Raw genomic sequence first — 8,029 nt, 5'->3', positions numbered from 1 at the left:
AGCTGTGCTGAGGTGACCACGTCTGAATGCAGGATGTGGGTACGAGGTCATTGTGGGGGACAGGCCACCTACATCCCCGACGTGAGGACCAGCCTTGGAGGGGGAAGTGCTGAGGTTGTGGCGTGGGGAAATTTAAGGTGGCGAATAACAGGGCTCTGGCGGTGACCAAGTGTTCAGTTCTCTGAGAGTTCCTCCTCGGTTATTGCAGGTACCAACGCGGGCGTCCACCCCGAGGAAACGGAAGGGACCGGTCGGCAGCCCGGTTCCTGTAACATTTAGAGGAGCAAGTATTTATTGTGCAACCCGTTCTCTCCTCCGGCTGCTTTACGTGGCTCTGTTAACCAGTCAGGCTGCGCTAGGTGGAGAGAGTTTAAATTGTGCCCCAAATCCAAGCTCATATTCCTTAGAGTTCAAATCACTGTTGTAAGGTACAGCATGCTCATTGTCTGGCTTGGTGGCAACACACCCTTGGCGAGAAATCCATGCACTGTGCTGAGGTGACACACCAAGTACTGTCACACGCATAATAAAAAAGCTCAGTGTTTGCTCTGCTGCGTGGCTTTTTCTCGCTGCTGTTCGATGCCTGGTTATGCATCGACTTTTCCTGGGCCTCTGGAGAGGGCAAAGGGTGTTACAGTTCAGGAAGCAGGCTCCATCAAAGTCAATTTGGAGCTAGGCAAACGGCAGTGGGGGGGGGGGGGATGCTTGACTGTTAAGGAAGGAGAGGGATTTGGGGACCGTCCAGGGAGATGAGAGCCTCCAAGGCCATCAGGAGGAGGCAGTAAGTAAGTGTGGGGAGAGTTGGCAGCTTCTCCTGCCGCCATTCCATTCACCTCCGGGAACGGAGCTTCCTCTGCCGGCCATGCGGGCCACAGAGGTTCAGGACCAGGGTTCCGGGGATGGAGCGGACACGGCCAGCAACAGGGCCTGACCTCCTCTGCTTCCCGATGGGCATTTTGTGTCACTTCGCTGCTCACAGTTCTTGAGAATTAGTAGCCAGAAGAGACCCTGTTTTCTTTGCTCTTCTATACCTGCTGCAATGGTCTGGAGCCTTGGAGACTGGGAAGGCATCTCCGGGCATTGGGAGGGTCCGGCAAGAGGTGGGCTTTCTTCATTTCTGCCCGTCTGTCCCTCCCTCAATCCCTCCCTTCCTCTTTCTTTCTCCTTTCTTTTGAGTCAAGAACTGGAGGCCCTTAGAGGCAGGGGATTGGACCCAGAGACCCAGCTAATGAGCAAAGCAGAATCTAGCATGCTGAGTGGGTTTCATCACATCGAATCTGAGAAAACCCAAGAGCCTCTTGTTGTAATTGAACTCATTTTAGAGATTTTGACTTTGATGAACTGATAGAGCTGGGGACTGATTTGTTCTCGGGATGTGCAGCGTCCCAGGAGGAGCTGCCAGTGTTCACGGGAGGGAGGCCCGATGGGGTCTGGAATTCCGCAACCCTCAGTGGCTGAGGACCTGGAGGCCCCTGGGCAGGACTGCTGAGCAGCACTAGGAGTGAGCCCCAGACTTGGCGTTCTTTCTGGGATCTGGGTGGAGTCCAGGAGGCGAGTCGTGGAGTTCTGAGCAGGACCGGGATGGATTTGCAGGCTCCACCCAAAAACCAATGCAGTGCTCCTGGTTCAAAAGTACTGAGAATGTCACGATGCAACAGTGTAACATTAAACCAAACACAGGCCCTGCAGGGCACGAGACCGCCCACCCGCCCAGCTTGCAGGACTGGGAGCCCCAGCAGAAGGGGCTGTTGAGTCTGGAGACCTGGCTTTGCCACCAAGTCCCCAAGGGGGACCAGCCTGAAACGGAGCCTCAGTTTCCTCCTTCATAAAATGGGTGTGATGAGACCGGCCCCGCCCACCTCACAGCTGCACCCAGAGGTCAGATGGAAGGAAACAATGGTTTGCAGCCTACATTTTTAAGTCCTGAACTCCCTCAAGGTATAAGATACAGTCTTCAAGTCTTCAAAGTTCGCCTTGAACTAGTCATTAACTCCTATTTTTATCAAAAGTTTCTCATGGAAGCACATCTTTGAACTTAGAATGTTCCTTAAAGTAATAGAATTTGATTTATAGAAATTGTCAGGGTAATTACTTTGTCTCCCTCCCGGAAGACATGTATTCTCTAATTCCCAAAGTTCCTTTATATGAATCTTAAGTATCTCAATTCTTAAGCGAAATCAAGTTACCTGTTATTCAGACCATTATAGGTCCACGGGGGTGAATATGCAATTCTTCCAGCACTGAATATGCAATTTCTCTTTTCTTTGCTCGAGATCTGAGGGGTGTTCAGGGCAGGGAAATCGTGAGAAGGAGTCACTGTCAGGGACCAGAATGAATGAAGGCTACCGCCCTCTGCCAGCCAAGGCTCATTCATCCCCCAGAACAAGGCAGCAGCACGAATGACAAGCGGCACGGGGAGGAATGGGAGAGGCAGAGGCATTAACAATTCCTGTCAGAGAGAAGGACACCTCCCTCCCTCCCTTGGGACAGGGAGGTGTCTAAGAACGTGAGCTTGACGCCTCCACTCTTCCTTCCTCTTCCCCTTTTCCTTTCCTCGCCTTCCCCATTTTCCTCCTCCACGAATCTACTTTACAGTCAACTATTGATTTACGTGACAGTCAGCGGGGGTGGGTGTGGGCTGCACCCTGTGTAAGGAATTCAGACCTTTCTCAAGCACTTCTGTTTTGCTTGCAGGGCTCTCCCTTAGGTCCTGGTACCGTGCCCGCTTCGTCCTTGACTGTGCCCCCCAGGACGGACGCCCCTCTGCTAGTCCTGGTGTTGGGTGTACACCAGCCCCCGGAAGAGGATGCAGGTGGTACTCTTACGTGATTGAAAGTTGAACTACAAGGGCACCACACACAGGGAAGCCCAGCCCCCTCCTTAGCTTTGCCCCCGTACTCCAGGGCTCCAGTTTACGGCTTTCTGGTCTACCCTTTTGCTGCTCCATCATGAAAATACGGGCAGATCCAAACACGTAGCCCTGCTTCTCTGTACTCCTTATGCAAAAGTTAGCACACAGCAGACACCGTGTGATTTTTTACTCCCAATAACTGCTTTTTAACCAAATGTGTAGTTTTTTTTCCTCGAACACCCAAAGTGTCATTTTCCTCCACCAGTTCCCCAAGTCTGTGACACCAGCTGGGGGTCCGACAATTCGATTTGATTCTGACCCTCTGTCTGGAGTGAGCATCAGATCCCACGAGTTAAGGGCTTGGGCCCACTAGGCTGCCCCCACCATGGACACCAGTACAAGCAGGGTGTCCTGGTGACATGTGCCTGCCCACCCGACCACAGAGTGAGCAGCTCGCACAATCTCTGCCCCCATCAGGCTTCACAGCTCACGAGGACGACTCACAGACCCCGGGGACCTTCTCTGCCTAGGGTGGCAGTTTTGTTATAATGGATACAAGGAAGGAACACCCGAAGGGAAGGGATGCAGAGGGCAGGTGACTGGGGGAGGGGCAACGGGGGCACAGACGGGCTATGAGACTGATCTAGAAATCCCCAAGCCCCATTAGTTTTTTTTATTATTATTTTTTAAATCGGGGTTTCATTATATAGACATCATTGACTAAACCACTGGCTACTGGTGATTGAACCCAATCTCCAGCCCCTCTCCCCTCCTTGGATGTCAAGGCCACAGGCTCCGGATGTTCCCACCCTGTCACCATGGCTTGGTCTTTCTGACATCAGCCCCCATCCCGAAGATATGTGGGGGCCCCAGCCCGCATCATCTCATTAGCACACGAAAGACAATAATTCCGGGAGCTTTTATTTGCTCTGTACCAGGAACTGGAGACAAAGACCCAATATTTATTTTTTATTAAAACATAAACCCTCACTTTTTTGTGTCTTGCTTTATTTTTTCTTTACTTAATAGAGATGAGTATAGTGTGGTTTACTCAGCTGGTCCCCACAGACAGCCAATTGGGTTGCTGTCAATATCTCATTATGACAAATAATGATGAATAACCTCCCAATGGTTGCCTCACACGCATGCAGGTCTCTCTGTGGAATAGATTCCCGGTGAGGCTGCTGGGTTAAAGGGTAAATACTTCCGTATTTTTGGTCAATGTTGTCAGATTCGAGGAATGTATTCTGATTACCTCCATCTCCAGGTAAATAACCTTTTTGAGGCTCAAAGGATGAAGTAATTTGCCTAAAGTGACACAGCTAATAAGGAGGTAGGAATGGCCACAGCTCCTTGAGGAGATAGGGATGGGATGGGAAAGGCTGCGGGTACAGTGAGGTAAGGACGTTATTCGAGTCGGACGTTATGACAGACAGAAGTAGGGCCAGGGCTGGCGTGGAGGGGGGTGGGAGCCCCGGAATGCCCACCGTGTTCTTGGAGGCACCTGGCTCCTTGTTGGGATGTTGACAACATCGAGAAGGAACCATGAGGCCCGAACATTGGTCTCTTCTTGCTCCCTATTGAGGGAAGGCCCTCCCAGGGTGTGCTGGTCGAGGGCAACAGCCTTTGTCTCATAAAAATAGTCTTTGCGCCTTTTTACCGAGACCAGAATCTTTTCCTCATCAAGAATGCAGCAGACAAGGTCCATAGGCACGTAAGCCAGGCATTCGGGGGTGTCTCAGAAAGCCCGTTCTTTGAAAACTTGGCCCCCACTCCATATAGACCTCTGTGGCAAAGTTAATCTTGCAGGACCCCACTGCTCTGGTCAGATCTGATTGGACCAGGGTTGGATGCTGAGCAAGCTGTTGCCAGGAGTTAGAAGTGGATGGTCAGAGTGAGCTGGCTGGATAGAGAGTTGAGGGAGCTGGAGGTGACAGAGCTTGGGGTGGGGCGAGGGGAGACTTTTCTGCCTTGTGCATGGAGCATCGAGGAATATGGTGTTGTACAGAGGAGCAAGGAAGCGACACCCCTGGAAGAGAGACAAGACAGCAGGCAGCCCGGTTCTAGGGGACGGTTTGTCTCTGGTTTAACTCCTGGGGGCTGGCTTACGTTACACGTGGATTTCACGCAATAATGCATTTTCCTCTCCAATAATGCCAAATCCCCCCAGTTCCTGAAGCTCATGTAATGGGGTAAAAATTCTCACGTGAACGCCCTTCTCTAACTTACCAAAGAGAATCCAGTGATTACCAGATTTTGTTGCTTCAAGTTCAAGGAGAAAGAGACAGCTTTGTCCTTGGCTGTTCCTGTACAAATCCTGGCTCTATTGTGATTGGGCCAGCCTGGGTCACATGTCCATCCCCGAACCAATCACTGGGCCAGGAGGATACAGGGCAAGCCTGGGCCTGAGCTCTGAGGCTCACTCAGCTCTTGGGCTGAAAGAAGTTTCCATGCTCTTCCTAGAAGAAGGGAAACGTGGATGATGGGCAGCTAAACCCACAGTGGTCAATTGCAGGTGCCTAGGAACCCAAGGCCCTTGATTAAGACATCACACCTGTCTTAAATGAAGTGACTTAAATGCTTCTTCCAAGAGAACTCACAGTTCTCATCTGTCTCCAGCCTGTGAATCTGAAAGGCGCCTTGACAGGCTTATCCAGAGACGTCTTGTCAAGCACGTGTCTCCTCAGCGTTGCACATGGAAATGACCTGGTGACATCTTCATTTCTCTCCACGCCCTGCAGCCCAGGTCACAATCTAACATCAGAAGTAGGCAAAAATATGCATTCTTTTAAAGACTGTTCTTGGAGACCACCTCCCAAATTGCAGTGCAACGCCAAGTCTGAGGCCAGTGAGTGGGTGTGAAACATCACGACAAGGACCCCCGAAAGCCATCCCCCACAACCCTACCCTCGTCACACTGGGGGCCAGGGGGTTTGAAGTCTCAAAGCTGAACCTTTGTCATCTCCAGTCCCCATGCACTTAGTTGCTCAGATCGGAAACAAGCGGAAACACTTCGCATCATTAATTGGTTTACTTTGGGATCGAGGAGCTCCAATTACAGGTGCAGGCCGGCAATAAAGAAATGCCGATAAACATTGGAACTGCCACTGAACCTCCTCCCAAGCTATGGAGTAACAGAGGGACTTCGTGACTCTCACTTAGACCTGGGATAACAAAGGGCGACAGAATATTACTGGAGAGGTCCCAAGCTCTTTTTGAAGCAGGCGTGGGTAAGGGGCTGGGCAGAAGCCCCTGCTCTGACGGACAGGCCTTGCTGCTGGACAGATGGGCGTAATTGCCGTCTGAGGTGGGGGGCCTGGGGTGGGGAGAGGATTAAAGTGTTCTCAGGGAAGGAAGGGTCTGTGAGCGGTGGTGACATTGGAAACGAGGCACAGGCTCACAAAGAAGCTTCTGGACATGGGAATTCCTGAGCCCAGATGGTGGGAAAACCCTCAGGGAATGCTGGGACCGGGGGCTCTGCAGCTGGGCCGCAGCTGTGGCCCCGGAACTGGAGCCAACCCCAGGTGGTGCCACCTGGTGCTGCGACCACATTTTTCCCAGCCTCAGCAGGGAGGCCTGGGCATCTCTCACTTCGGTCTCAGGGACCGTGGAAGACAACAGAAAGAGAGCCTCCATCGAAAGGATTAGGGAGATGGGCTTTCAGCCCGGAAGCCTTCCAGAAGCTCAGGGCTAATTACCAAGAAGGCCTGGAACAGCTGAATTTGCGCTGTTTTTGTAATGATGCTTTAATTGCATCAGTCTCTGACGTCACATTGTCTGCACCTGCAGAGTTGTGTGGTGAATACTTGGTAATGGAGACTCCATAAATCTAGAATTTGTCATTGTTCTAACAGGGATGGATGGGGCCTTCTTTTCAAGTTATCTATGAAAAAGCAAATTAAGAGCGTGACCCTGACTGGGCGGGCCACGCCTGACCTCCTTACGGGGACCAACTGCATGACCCCACCGAGCATCTGTTACGAAGTCATCAAGTAATATGGTGATTCCCCTCGATTCTTCTCCTGGCCCACCAGGATCCTGCAGGGGACACTCTTTGGGTGTCTGTGTGCCCGAAGTCCTACGTTAGGTTGCACACAGCAGCCTTCAGAGTCGCTAGTTATAACGGTCCCCTTTGCGATGCCTACAGAGTACATTTTTGCCCACAGCGAAGAGGGGCAGAGTGAAGGGCTCCTGTCTGGAGCGAGGCAGCCTGTGCCCCAGCCCCCGCTCTGCCACCTGCTGCCCTGGGTGGCTCCTTGAGCTCTCTGAGCCTCCATTTATGTACCTATAAAATGGGGACGATAATAGCTCCCATGGCCTTCTGCCAACACTCCAGTCCAGCGTGCCAGGTGTGTGAGTGGATCACCTGCAGGTGGGTCCCCAGCCCCCTGGCAGCCTTCCAAGGGGTCACGAAAGACCCCACACTAGCAACCTCCAGCTAGCTGCTCCTGAGTTCCTGGCTCACAGGAACTGTGAAGATAATAAGTGATTATTGTAGTAAGCAAAATAATGCCACTAATGACAGCATTGACCTCCAGGGTCATTCTGGGGTGAAATGAGTACATGTGGAGAAGGTTCTGGGGATGATCTCGCACCCAGTAAGTGCCTGTGGACGGTGGGGGTGGCAAGGTTTGTGCGAGAAAGAAAATTCCGTGAAACGTAAATGCTGATGGAGGCCTGCCCCACCGCGCAAGTGACATACAGGCAGCCTAGTTCTATTTGCATTTCAGACAAAGAGTAAATAAAATTTTGGGTTAAGTATGTCCCATGCCATAGTTCAGATGTATTATGCTGGAAAAGTATCCATTGTTTATCTGAAAATCAAATTTCACTGCGTGTCCTGTATTTTATCTGGTAATCCTAGAGAAAGGGGATTTAGTTCCTCAAATTCCAACAGCTGTCTCTCCCTCTCTGGTGCGGTTCGTCCTTTATTCCCTAATTGGAAAGAAAAAACAAATAAACTTGTTTTAGCGAGGACCAAACCTGCACCACCAGAGAGGGACCGTGGTCCTTGTCTGTCCCGGGGGAAGGGTGCGCTGACGGGAGCCTCGTGGGAACAGCTTTGTCAGATGACTGAAGGACTGGAAAAGGTTTCCTGAGCTTTGGAGAGTGGCAGGAGCCAGGGGGACAAGAGACGGCCCAGGCAGAGCCACCGAGGACGAACAGGACTGGGGCTTC

The sequence above is a fragment of the Desmodus rotundus genome, chromosome 6 (genome assembly GCF_022682495.2).
Source record: "Desmodus rotundus isolate HL8 chromosome 6, HLdesRot8A.1, whole genome shotgun sequence".
NCBI lineage: Eukaryota > Metazoa > Chordata > Mammalia > Chiroptera > Phyllostomidae > Desmodus > Desmodus rotundus.
This window is presented reverse-complemented; position numbering follows the sequence as displayed.